Raw genomic sequence first — 13254 nt, forward strand, 5'->3', positions numbered from 1 at the left:
CTCTGAGCACAGAACCTGTTCAGCTGTGCTGTATGGGCTCTTTAGCTTCACGGAAATCAAGGAGCTAAGGCCATAATTATCCTGTCTTTTCTACCATTGACCAAATCTTAAAGTCCCTCTGACTCTGACCAGGGACTTTCTGACAGATTTTTGCCTCTCTTGTTGAGGATGGTTAGGGGGTGGACTTAAGGGGGATCTCTCCATGGTGCCTGGTCCTTGAGCCATGAGCCATGGCCGCTGGCAGGATAGGCCCCTTGCTGAGTGTTTCTCAAGAACGAAAGCAAGTCCCAGCCTGACGAAAACTATAGAATGTTCTCCTTAGCGAGAATCTCAAGGCACCCTGGTCTCAGAAGTGGTCCACCAGCCTGATGCCTCCGTGCTCCCTTCCTCAATCCTCTCCTTCTTGGGTTCCTGCAAAGCTCTCTGACTCGGGCCTCTCCTTTCCCACAACTCATGTGAGGCCGGGAATCTGCTCCTGTAGCTCGGACGTCCCTGCTCCCTTTCTGGTGCTTCCAGTCCCTTTTCTCATGAGGACCTTGGAAATACTCTCGGGGCAGCTGTGAAAGACCCCTTCTCTTTCCGCCACTTGGGCTGCTCGCTGTGTCAGCAACGCTGTGGTCAGCCAACCTGACCTGTGAGGAGGTGGTGGGAAGGGTCCTGGTGTGTCGGCCTGTCCTCCAACGCTGACTGACACGCCTTCTGCCTGGCCTCTCTCCTACATCTTCTCGTGCGTAATTCATTCAAATTTCCTAAGATGTCAAAAGGGGCATCAGTAGTGTTTCCTTTAGTAAGTTGCTGGGTAAGTGATACACCCACCATTCTCCTGTGTGGGTCCCTGTAAGCCAACGATGTCAGCCTGGAGAAGCAAAGATAAATGACTTACAGCAGAACACACAGATTTTACTCCATGAAGTAAGCCTTTCCATCCTGTTTAAAACAAAGGATTTATGTCACGCCACGTTATTGAAATGTTTAATTGTGATAATATAGTTCAGTGTATTAAAATGATAAATCAACAAAAGGAAGAATTGCTTTTTTCAAATAGGTGGAGGGAATGAGTGTCTTTCGTTCATTCTGCAATTGAGTGTTACTGACGCCTTCCTGAGATTTTGGAGAAGAGCTGGGTTCACTGCGTTATAGAACACGGATAATAACGTTGGTCATTCACCATTACATTGTCTCGGTCTCACTCGCTCAGGTGGAATTAAGGATGTTGATAAGCTGTGGAGACCTGTGCCAACATATAGTACATTAGATCTGCACAGTGGGTCACACCTGTGTGCCATTAGGCCCAGTCTCTGGGCTTCTTAGGAAGTGGCAAAATATTATGGGCTCTACACTGTCTTCAGCGTGCCTCCCACGGCAGAAAAGAACCAGGAAAGGAATAAAAACCCGAGAGAGGAGGAGGAGCAGCAAATGTCTTAAGCAAGTGCCGTGACTTATAATGAGAACAGAAGGAACATACAGAAAATGATAAAGGCTTAAGGTTGTGTTTGTAAAACCCTTAATATATTTTTATTTGCTTTGGGATAAAAGTTTTCCATTAGGGCTCAGAGGCCAGTTTGAGTCTTTAGGGGCTCAGTCCTTTCGGGGCACTTTCTGTCTAGCCTGTGCAGCATTTAAGTAGAAATTAAAGTAGGTCATCCTATTACTAAGGAGAAGCCCCCAAGCAAGATAGTACAACAAATCTTACTTGTTGAGAAAGGTCCAGGTTCATTCTAATGAACACATCTCATTGGAGGCCAAAGGAATCTCTCCCCAATATTCAACCACACAAAATTCACACTAGCCTGCACCGATTTGCAGCCATTCTTGGTCTTCAAAATGGGTCAGTAATCATTATCCCTCTGTGAGGCAGATGTTTCGACGTGGCTGCAGTTTTACTGCCCAGGGTTTTCACATACAGACGTATTCAGAACAGTACTGCTGGGAACAATAGGTGGTACGGTACACACACACCACGCTATCTTCCCGATTGTCAGCACCTCTGTCACTAAATGCATGCAAATCAAAAGGTAAAAGGAGAAGAGAAAAAAAGGAAATAAGAGGAAAAAAAGAAAGACTAAATGGGGGCTGACGTGAGAAACTAGAAGTGGAATAGAAGCTGTTAATCATGTGACTGAGGATACCAAGGCCATCCCAGGTGACCTTATACATTCTCACTCTTTTTTAAAAAAAAATGTTTTTATTGAATTTTTAGAAAGAAAGGAAGGGGGAGAGAGAGAGAGAGAGAGAGAGAGAGAGAGAGAGAGAGAGAGAGAAACATCAATTGGTGGCCTCCTGCATGCCCCCTACTGGGTGTGTCCTGACCGGAAATTGAACCAGGACCTCTCAGTCCATGCGATGATGCTCAGTCCACTGAGCCACACCGGCTGGGCCTTCCTCACTCTTTTTAGGCTACTGTCATTTGTGGGAAGGTTGGTGTTTACTTAGATTTTAAATTATGACTAAGGAAGAGTTATAATGGGGATTCCTCTTTCTTGAATTATTAGGTACTTCTTCATTAAAAGTATGAATTATGCAAGTTACATGACAGTGTGTGTGGTAGACACAGTTGGAAAATGTCCTCAGTGTGAAGTTGGTCATCTCCTAGTCTTGGAATTCTAAACACCTGGGGAAAATACTATACTGTAAATAAGTAATAGCTCCCATGGTTAGCCCTTAAAAGAAACCAGGCAGATAGGCAAGTGAGAAATCAGAGTTGGAATTTAATGAGTGTGTTTGCCCCTTTATACCACTGTTGTTGGCAATTTGGACGCCGTCAACCTAGAAGGCTGAGGAAGACTCAGTGGGAGGTGACAGTTGTGACTGCATTCATTATAAGGCTACATGTTTGAGACCACTATAAATCCTGTAGACAAAATAGAAGTATAGTAAGTCAGTAGTCATTGAGAGGTGGATCGTCATTCATCAGACACAATGAATGGTGGAATATTTCCATTTTCAAATTATTTTTGTCCTAACATATCTTCAGCTATTTAAGTCAAAGAATAGGTAAATGGGTCATAATGCACATTAGAATTAGACTGAGACTACTGATTCAAGGTTTTTAGTGAATGAATTATCAATATGGCCAACTGCAAATTCCTTTTAAGAATTACTGTGAATTGGCACATCAGTGCATTTGAATAGATCATGCATAACCTAGACTATTGTTACAGCGAATCTCTTGTAGGATGTATAATGTTAGGCTATTATACAACTTCAGCAAACCACATAGCCCTGAGTCACTGAAAACACTTTATCTGGTGATGCAATTTTTTAAAAAAATATGTTTATATTGATTTTAGAGAGAGAAGAAGGAAGAAGGAGAGAGAGAGATAAAAACATTTATGAGAGGAAACATCAGTGTGCTGCCTCCTGCACACCCCTTACTGGGGATTGAGCCCTAAACCCAGGCATGTGCCCCAACCTGGAATCAAACTAGAGACCTCTCGGTGTGTGGGATGGCGCCCAATCGACTGAGTCACACTAGCCAGGTGGCAATAAAAATTTTTAAAGGAAAAAATAATCAATGATTATTTGACTCAGTCAAGTAGCTAAAACAGAAAAGAGTTGAGTGCATCATTTTTGCTGCCTCGTTCGGCGAGTCAGGAAGACATGGAGATCAGGTCAGCCCAGCAGTGTCCACGGTTTAGATACATTCTCTGACCTTTCGATCACCTTATCTGACTTTATACTCAAGGTAGTCACGTTGGACTTGATCTTCCCATTTCTGTTATACTTCATCGACAACTTTAATCCCATGATTCCTATTAAATCTCACTAAGAGTTTGCGTCAAGCATCTTCTGATCCAGGAAATTCAAATCATAGAATAGCCAGTTGCTCTGAGTTCTCTTCTAGTCAGGATAGTCACTGAGGTAGAGCAGAAAGAGGAAGGAAACTCCAATCTCATTTTTCATATTAAAAAAAAAAATTCACTTTACCAGCTCAGTAGAAAATACCAGAATTTAATTTTCTCTTTTACTAATGTCTTTATCCTACAAAATTACCTACACCTCATACCCCAGCCCAGTCTTTTCATTCTGTTCCTGAACTGGACCACAGCAGAAGCCAGGATATACAGCCAAGTACAAGTGCTGTGATTACATAAATCCAGACTGTCATTTAATGTACACCTCGCAAATTTGATCCTGGTGAATTTCATATGCGCAAGTGCCCTACCTTGAAGGATGCCATCTAGACTAGAGTCTCCAAAGAAGATTTCTTAGGATATGAGTTGCTATGCAAGTATGTTAGCAACCAGGAAAAATCCACAATCTCTTTGGCTTCATGTGTGTTAAATAGGCCTGTGGGGATCAAAGCAAAAGCGTTTCCCTGGAGTCCTTAGTAGGATGAGAGCCCAGTGGATAGGCAGTGTGTGCTGGGCCTTCTCGCCAAGGCTCAGTGGCCAACTGTGAAATGGACGGAGAAGGTCAGCAAAGCAGCAGAGAGCCTTAGCGAGTGGGAATCCCAGATGTTGATCCCAAGATCATTCAGGACCAGTCTTCCAATTCCATCAGAATAATTGATTTTTGCACACCTGTGTAGCTCTGCTCTGTATGGAGCTAAAGCAATGAATCAGGGTAGTCTCTAAGTGCTTGAAATACACAGGAAACCAATATAAACATCTCAGTATTGCGAATGTAGACCTAGAAGAGGTGCCGTTACTTGAAAACATTTTTCTAAAACAACCCTAAGCAATGTCGATTTCTGGAAGTAAAGGCTATTTTCTGTGATCAGTCCATCCTATTTGTAGCTTTATGTGGGTCAAGTAAAATTAATTATGAATTCCATAAATGATGTGTAAAATGAAGAGCTGAGAATGCAGTTGCAGTGTTTTGTTTGTTTTTTTCTGAAATTAACACAGGAGGTTGTCATAGCCCCAGCATTTTTCTCCAGCCAGAATTTCTCAACTACCACTACCGTTTGCTCAGGCCACCATAACAAAATACCGTGCACTGAGTGGTTTTTTTTCTTATTTTCACATTGACCTCTATATGAAACAGAAATTTATTTTTTCATAATTCTGGAGGCTAGGAGTCCAAGATCAGGGTGCCTCATGGTACGATTCTGGAGGGACTGTACCCCTGGCTTGCTGACAGACGCCTCCTTGCTGTGTGTCCTCATGGCCTTTGCTATGTGCTTCTCTCTCATTCTCTTCTTATAAGACCACCCATCCTCCCAGATGAGGACTCTACCCTTATGACCTCCTTTAACTTTAATTACTTCCTAAAAGCCTGGTTCCCAAATACGGTCACATTAGGGATTAGGGCTTCAACACATGAATTTTGGAGAAACATAATCCAGTCCATGGCAACTCTATTTGTAACAATCAAGTTCCTTTCACTACAAATGTCTTTAATGCCTTTTCCCTAGAGATACCAATAAGTGTTTCCTGAAATGAAACTCATATGAATGTACCAGATTAATATCTGAGGTCTCTAAATGGTCTTTTAATATGCTAAACTCATTACAAGATTCTTTAATCATTGTTACTACCCCTGACACAAATTCCTTACCTAAAGGCATACGTGTACAAAGCTTTTAATATTTTCTCTTAGAGAGGCTGTTTTTAAAAGTTACCACCTGCCCAGTAAACAGTCAGGTTCATGTCATAATTGGCAATATGGTCCTACCTTGCATCGTCAAGAATGCACCTTCACGGAAACAGGACTATAAATGTCTGTGAAGTCGATCTTATTTTCACATTGACTCCTGTATAAATTAGTATTCAAATACCAGAGAGGGAAGACCACACCTTAAGTCTGAGTGAAGGACTCTGGGACCGAAGTGGGTGGGATGCTGGCCCACCGCGCCCGCCGGGGTGCGGGCTCCCGCCTGGTCCTGGCAGTTGCCTGTTGGGAGGTGTGGGTCTCCTGGCAACCTTGTGTCAGCGGGGGGCCTTCTGGACTTGTAGACGATAGTGCCTTCCTCCAAGAATGTCCTTGAGGCCTAGCTATCTCTTGACTGTATATCTTGACAAATTCCCCAAAGGTAATGTGAGGTGACAGGTGTGATAATTAACTAGATGGCGCGCATCCTTCACAATGCGTACGTCCATCTCGCCCTCGCAATGGACACTCTATGTCTTACAATTTCATTTGTCAACTATCCCTCAGTAAAACTAGAAAACAGGCACATTTTGTCAGTCCGCCTTTTGCCCCAAGGACAGCATCATAGAGGCATCGAGCTCGATGATACCAGACCGTGGTCTCCCACGGGCACTGAAGGTCTCCGCAGCTGGAGGCCGCCTTTGCCCTGCGGCTTTTTGTTTTATCAAGTTAATTCCCAGCTTCACTCATCTTCTTGGTCTCGAATCCCACAGAAGCATCTTCTTTAAAGAAACGGCTCCTGCGTGGGGTCCTCCTCCAGCTCTGTGAGGCCTTGGCTGGTGCGTAGTAAGAACAGGGGTTTCTGACTGCGTCATTCGTAAACAGCACGCGCGTGAGAATCACACGTGGGAAGAAACGCTGGAGGAAGCACCGGTTCCGAGCAGCTACGGTGGGGTGCGAAGCGACTCACTGCCCACCAGGGAGTCCCAGCAGCAGGCCGAACGGGGGGACTTCTCTTTCTTAGATCAGCCGCGTACGGATCTGTGGCGCTGGACAATGTACTTAATTTCTCTGAGCTCAGTTTCCTTATCGGTGAAGTAGGATTTACTATACCTGTCACATTTGGTCTATGGCATTTGCCTAACAGATGTTAGTTTCCCTCCCTTCCCCTCTTCTGTGATGAATATTTGAGTGACCTGAGCATTGCTTAAGACATCTATAATAGCCCAGTCAGTGTGGCTCAGTGGTTGAGGGTCGACCCATGCACCAAGATGTCACTGGTTCAATTCCTAGTCAGGGCACATGCCCAGGTTGTGAGCCAAATTCCCAATGAGGGGCATGCAGGAGGCAGCCAGTCGATGTTCTCTCTCATTGATGTGTCTCTCTTTCTCGCCCTCTTCTTTCCTCTCTCTCTAAAGTCAATAATAAAAAAAAATTTTTTAAAGATAGCTATAATATAATATAATGGCATATATGTATTATAATATATATGATATATAATAGTACATTTGATATATAGATTATATAATATACTGTGTATGATAGATTATGACCATCCCTATTTTCTGATACTCTTTTCTTTGTGTCATTTCGTATCATGCAGACAATTTAAAAAACACCTGGAGCTCTGCATGGGACCAAGCTCCGTGTGTGGCCACAGCCAAGCAGAAACATTTTTAAACCTTCTAGGACCAATACAATCTACTGTTTATGTTTCTCCCACCGGCATGGCAATTCCTTCTTTATCTTGAAAGAGAACTCTGAATTCGGGGGGGAAGATGCACAATAAGGAATTGGCGCCTGGGGTCTGAAGAGCCTGCGTTTCGGTAAATTATACCACATGGACAACAGGGAGATGTTTGAATGGTCCAGTGAATATTTGTGCCTTAGAATAATTAGTGGGAATCCTTTCCTTGAGGCAAAAGGACCTTATGAGCAGCAGCTCCTGGTCACTTAGTTCCCCAGGACAAGCCACAGATAGGGCGGGGTCTGCATGCCACCCGTGGTGGCTCAGAGACAGACCCGTGTAGTTCCACCAAAGGCCGCACACACCCTGTCTTTACACCACAGCCTGTTGTCCATTTGTCTGGGTGTTCAAATTCAGAAATCTGCACCCCTCAAAGCTGGATGGAAGGCTTGGTGGCATCCCAGAGAAAAAAGGTCAGCACTTGGATACACAGCTCCCACAAAATGGAATTTTAATGAGCAGAAGCAAAACCGAATCTCCTTGCTCAGAAAGCAGATGTCTTTGTTCTTTTCGTGTTTTAACATTTTACTAGCTCAGCGTCTCCCCTTTTACTGTGGTACCTCTCCTCAAAGAACTGAAGAGGGGCCGTCGGTGCCTCTCTGCCCTGGTTTCTCACCTCACATGTTTGCATGTATGTGTTTTGGGAAACTCTTAGGGGAAGGTATGGGCATCAAGGTGTGTTGTTCTGGAATTTCTTTTTAGAGAGAAAGCAGTTATATATTGCCCAACTCATCAAATTCGGTGTTGTAATAGGGGAATGTGTGCTTTGGGTACACACGACTTGCGCTACCCTTCGTGTCACTGAGTCATCGCAGGGGTGGGGGAGGAGGGTAAAGGAAGAGGCAGAAAGCAAGCTGCCTGGAGACAGGAAGCTCTGGGAGATTCTTAAGAGTCAAACAAGAGCCCAAACCTTTGATGTATGTTTTTATCCACTCAGAGGAAATACACTTGACTTCGATTTCTAAAAATAAGGTTTTTGTTTCTGCACGGTGCTTGATTGTTAAAACTCAGATTGCAAACACACAATTCAGGAAACTTTTCTTCCCTGTAACCGGAGCCATGTGGGCACCTCTGGGCACCGGCCCAGGCTCGCCTCCCAGGGGCGGGAGCCCACGTGTGCGTGTGAGCGGCGTGGCCTCGCCTCCCCAGTGCAGTCAGAGGGCAGGATGGCATTTTAATGAGCTCTATCAAAGTGGTCTTGTATCCAGAGGCCAAAAAATTTAAGATACATTTTTTTCTTTCTTGCTAACTCTTTTATCTGTTGCCAAAAGCGAGTGGAAAGATAGGTAATGGAGTCCTGTCCTCCATCTCCAGGCCAAGCTTCTTTGGTGCTCGGCTTAGTCACTCAGCCTCTTTCGTGATGGTGGAGGGGTGGTTCGGCCGTGGCCTCATTTATGCCCGATGCTTGCCCATTGCCCAGGTAGCAGAAACAGTTGGCTCCTACAGCCTCTCCTCATTAACCGCAGAGCCATTTTAGCGGTTATAAAACGCTCGCATCTAATGAATGGCATGCCGTGTGCTCAAATTCATGTTCTGCTCTTGTCCTAAAAGAATTATGTCCCAGCAGTGAAAGACCCTGTGCTTTGGAGGAAAGTTGAGTATGTCAAAGACTGTCCTTTCTTGCCCTGGCCGGTTTGGCTCAGCAGTTAGAGCATCGGCCCGCGGACCAGAGAGTCCCGGGTTCGGTTCCTGCTAAGGACACGTGCCTCCGTTGCAGTTTGTCACCGGCCCCACTTAGGGCCCTGTGGGTGGCAACCACTCGATGTGTCTCTCTCACGTCGATATTTCTCTCTCTTTCTTCCTCCCTCTCTCCCTCCCGCTCTTTCTGAAGATAAATGCAAAAATGTCCTCGGGTAAAGATTAAGGAAAAAAATAAATAAAAAGAAAGACTGTCCTCTCTCATTGTCTCCTCCATAATCTAAGCCTGATTTAGAAGAACATCACAGATGCACGGTGCATTGGACACAGAGCGCGTGCATGCATTTAAATCACGTATATCTTACTTTTTTACTGATGTAATTGTGAAATATGTTCTTTTCGCATTCATAATTAGGGGGTGGAACAGATGGTGAAGGCTTAGTTTAAAATAATCTGTCATTAAAATAACCTAGCCTACTGGTAATTCTTCATTCTAACTGGAGTTAGGTCAGAGGAAAAGAGGTTGGGGTGATTTTTTTTTTCTCTTCTGCATTGGAACACGGAAGAGAGAACCACCCCTTTCAGAGTAGTGATCTACAGGGGCGCTGTCCCTGTGAGGGCATCACAGTAAGATTTCACTCTGAAATTTGGCCACAGTGGAGTACGCAGGCAAAAAAGGAAAGCAGAGACAAACTACTTTGACAAATACAAATCCATTTAGCACAATGCATTAAACATTAGTATACCTTCAATCATGAAGCTATCGTTAGTTTCATACCCTGCAAGGAAATAACCTCATCATTTGACAAATACTGTTAGAGGCACTCAGCTTTGGGGGTTAAGAAACTCTGCCTTACCCTGTATATGCTGCACTGATGTCAGGGGATATAAATTACGATTACAGACATTATTATTCAGAGATGCTGTAGCTCCTGACTGGTGTTTCCCAGCCTGGCTCCTGCACGTGTACTTCATGGACTTACTGGGAGGTGACAAAGGAACTCTCCTACCAGCCCTGTTGCGATGGCTTAGGACTGGTTCTAGTAATAAGAACCCTGTCTTGATAAATCAGATACATGCATGCCTTGAAAATGTCCGTTTTACTGTTTCTTCTGAGATTTTGTTCTCCATCTGCTTTGAGGAAAGCAGATAGATTTCAACATAGCTTTCTAATAAATCTTCTCAAGGAGGGGTTAGCATTAACATTTGTGTAGGTTCTTTTTCATCTTAATCCAACCTTAGTTAATAATCAGAAAATTCTACACACTGAGTAAGAAGATGTAATTAACACTTTGACCCCGGAATCTTAATTGGCGCCTGTTGAAAACAGTGGGCAGTTAAAAAAAAAAAAAAAAAAGTTAAAAAGTCGCCTGCAGTGATGGAAACGGCTTGGTATAGAGTAGCTTTCTTGATTCTCATTTAAAAAAAAAATTCCACAGAACTTTCAGATTAATCGCATTTGGTTCCCAAGACTGATTGAATGTTGTTTTTTCTCCTCCTCCCTCCTTTTAAAATTCAGATACCCACATTAAACCGATATTGATGCTACTCTTAAATTTTTTCTAAGCAGCAAAATACAGCTATCTGTAGACAGAGGTCACCCTGAATGCAAAGGTAATGACTTTGTAAAGAACAGCCTTGCCAGTCTGTTATAGACCTGGTTTCGGATCGCATTCTTTATTTGCCAGGTAACCTGGCCTGAGTTATAGACAGTCATTTCACACGATAGATATGATGGACTGAAATGATAGGCATCATGTGAAAAAATTAGCTAACCAGTTTTGTTTTGTTTTGTTTACCTCTGTGATGACAAGCAACTAATCTGACTAGTTGTTTTTTCCCCCACCAACTTGGCTGTTATTTTTAATTGAATTGACTGGATGCCTCGTGTCATGTAGACATAGACTCATTTTAATCTCACCAGGAAATTGGAACATGTGTTGAAGCCTCTGTTTTTGCCAAACAAAACTGGCCAGTCCTTAGATGGCCGCTGCTTAATAGCATCAGATGTTTAGCCTCCAGATATTCCTTTTCCCTGCTATGCTGTCCAGACTTCCTCTTGTATTCTAGCAAATACAAGAGATAGGAACCTACTATTAAAAATGCATAATCCCTTTCAGGGAGAAAGTATAGGATGTGTGTTGATGGCAAATGAATCGCACTCGGTGTTTTGGAAGACTATGAAAGAATCCAGTCTAACTCTGATCTTCCAAATGTCAGGAGATATTCCAGACTATGTTCCCATCTGTGGCATCAGAATCTGCAAACAATCTACTAGCTCCAGCAACAGAACTCTTGGAGGAGAGAAGCGCCATCCCTCTTAGTCATTCTAGCATGTGTGATGTAAGGGAAAGTGCATTGGGTTTGGAGGTAGAAGTGGATTTACTACGCTTGGGCTGAGAAGTTTGTTAGATGTTGGGTAGATAAACTTGATTAAGACATCACCCCACTGTTGAGAAATTCAGTCTCCTTGGGAGTTGAATAAACCAGCCAGGGCCATACAATATCATACATAAAATAATACGAATGAAGTGCAGCAGATTCAGTCCTGGCTCTGCCTCTAGTTAGCTGTATGAGCTTGTCCAGCCACTTAGCCTCTCTGTGCCTCAGTTTCCTCACCTGTAAAATGGGGACTTAGACTACAGATTTTCTCTGTGCCAGCTCCATCCGTCTTTCCTTCAGCTCTCAATCAGCCCTTCCATCGTCCCTTGTCCCCACAGACACACTCTTGCGATCTTTCTCTGTGTCCTTCTAATCTGACAGTGGCATTTTGAGGTTTGAGAAGGGGGCTCACACAGCTCTTGGTGATGGTATTGCCAGGCCATGGCTATCAGGTTGCCAGGGGAACGTAGCCAGGCCCTTTCTTCACGGAGAAGATCAAAGGACGGAGAATCATAATTTGCATGAGTCATCCCCCGGAGACATGTCCTATGAGGTGAAGATGTATCGAAGGAGATCCTTTTCAAACTTCCGCAAAAGCAACTTCTCTCCCTTTGGCACTGATTTAAATAAGGTTCCCCTGTAGCACACTCGAAGTCTGAAAAGTTGGCTCTCACTGGGGTGGGGGTTGGGGGGCCGGTTGGCAGTTTGGTCAAAGCTAAGGAGTCCAGTTCTCTTTGATAGTATGTTGTTCCCTGTCCCATAGCTGGTACCAGGAGGGATATTATAGAGCAAGGGTGGCCAGGTGGCCTATTGTGAAAGTGACTCATGGACTCTCTTGTCATCCCATTTCCCATTTTTCTCCTCCTCCTACCAAGAGGATTCTGTCATTTGAATGAATCATTCAGAAACAAGGGATGAATTTTAAGAATAAGATGCCTCTTAATGTAAATATTTTAACTTCAGGAATGCTATAATATTTTTCTTGCATTAATATATACATGCCGATTAGCAAATCTTTGTTTCTAGTGGAAGGCAGTATAATTATTGAGTCTATCAGCTTTCCAATCCCAACTCCACCACTTACTAGGGACAGGCATGTTGCTTACCTTTGCTGAGCCTCAGTTGCCTAGTATGTGAAATGTAGATAGTAATATAATGACTTCAAATGGTACTTGTGAAAATGAAAAGTGACAATACATGCAAACTGCTTAGCAAATATCGCTTAATAAATAGAAGCTATTATTATTGTGCTATCTTAACCAAAAGCTTGTTTATTGTGTAATTTGCTTTCACATGGTATGATACACTGTGACTTTTGAATTGTTTTTAGAACCCACTACATTAGAGAAAGAGGTTGGGTGCTACCTACAGTTTCTGACCAGTCGGGATATGAAAAAGGATCAGGAAGCATGGAATTTGAATTTCATGCATATAAATTTATACACACACACACATCCATTCCAATCTGCATAGAAGCATATACACGTAAATACATCTATCACTCTTAACAAAATTTAGTATTTTAGGAGACTGAAATTATTGCTGAGATTTGAGGCAGAGCATTTTTCTAATTAAATTTTATGTTTCTCCCACATTTTCATATTTAAGAATGACGTCATTAATTCAGGGTTGCCCCTTTCCCGGTTCCCACTGTGGGTTTCCTATACATCCAACTTCACACACAGCCTCTGTGAATAGCACTAGTCTTCAAAACTTCCTTTCCCCTGCAAGCAGCATTCGTGCAGTCTACCTGGTTAAAAACAAATAAATAAAGCAAAACAAAACCATGAAGATGATGGACCCTAAAATGCACTTGGATTATAAGACTTGGAAACAAATCTATTCTCAATTTGAGGGGCACCACCAGGCATCGCGCTGGAAATGCAGCTCCCCATTTCAAAGTGAACTGAGGTTTCCAGGTTCCAGAGGCCGTGTGGCATCCTTCTTTTTCC

The 13254-nt window shown here is 43.3% G+C and overlaps 1 protein-coding gene across 5 annotated transcripts in view; it reads left to right on the forward strand.

Moving 5' to 3' along the window:
• Positions 1–13254, forward strand: part of NPAS3 (neuronal PAS domain protein 3) — an 872889-nt gene that overhangs the window by 612797 nt on the left and 246838 nt on the right. The gene's annotated exons all lie outside the window — the stretch shown is intronic.

The sequence above is a fragment of the Molossus molossus genome, unplaced genomic scaffold, assembly GCF_014108415.1.
Source record: "Molossus molossus isolate mMolMol1 unplaced genomic scaffold, mMolMol1.p scaffold_m16_p_1, whole genome shotgun sequence".
Classification (NCBI taxonomy): domain Eukaryota; kingdom Metazoa; phylum Chordata; class Mammalia; order Chiroptera; family Molossidae; genus Molossus; species Molossus molossus.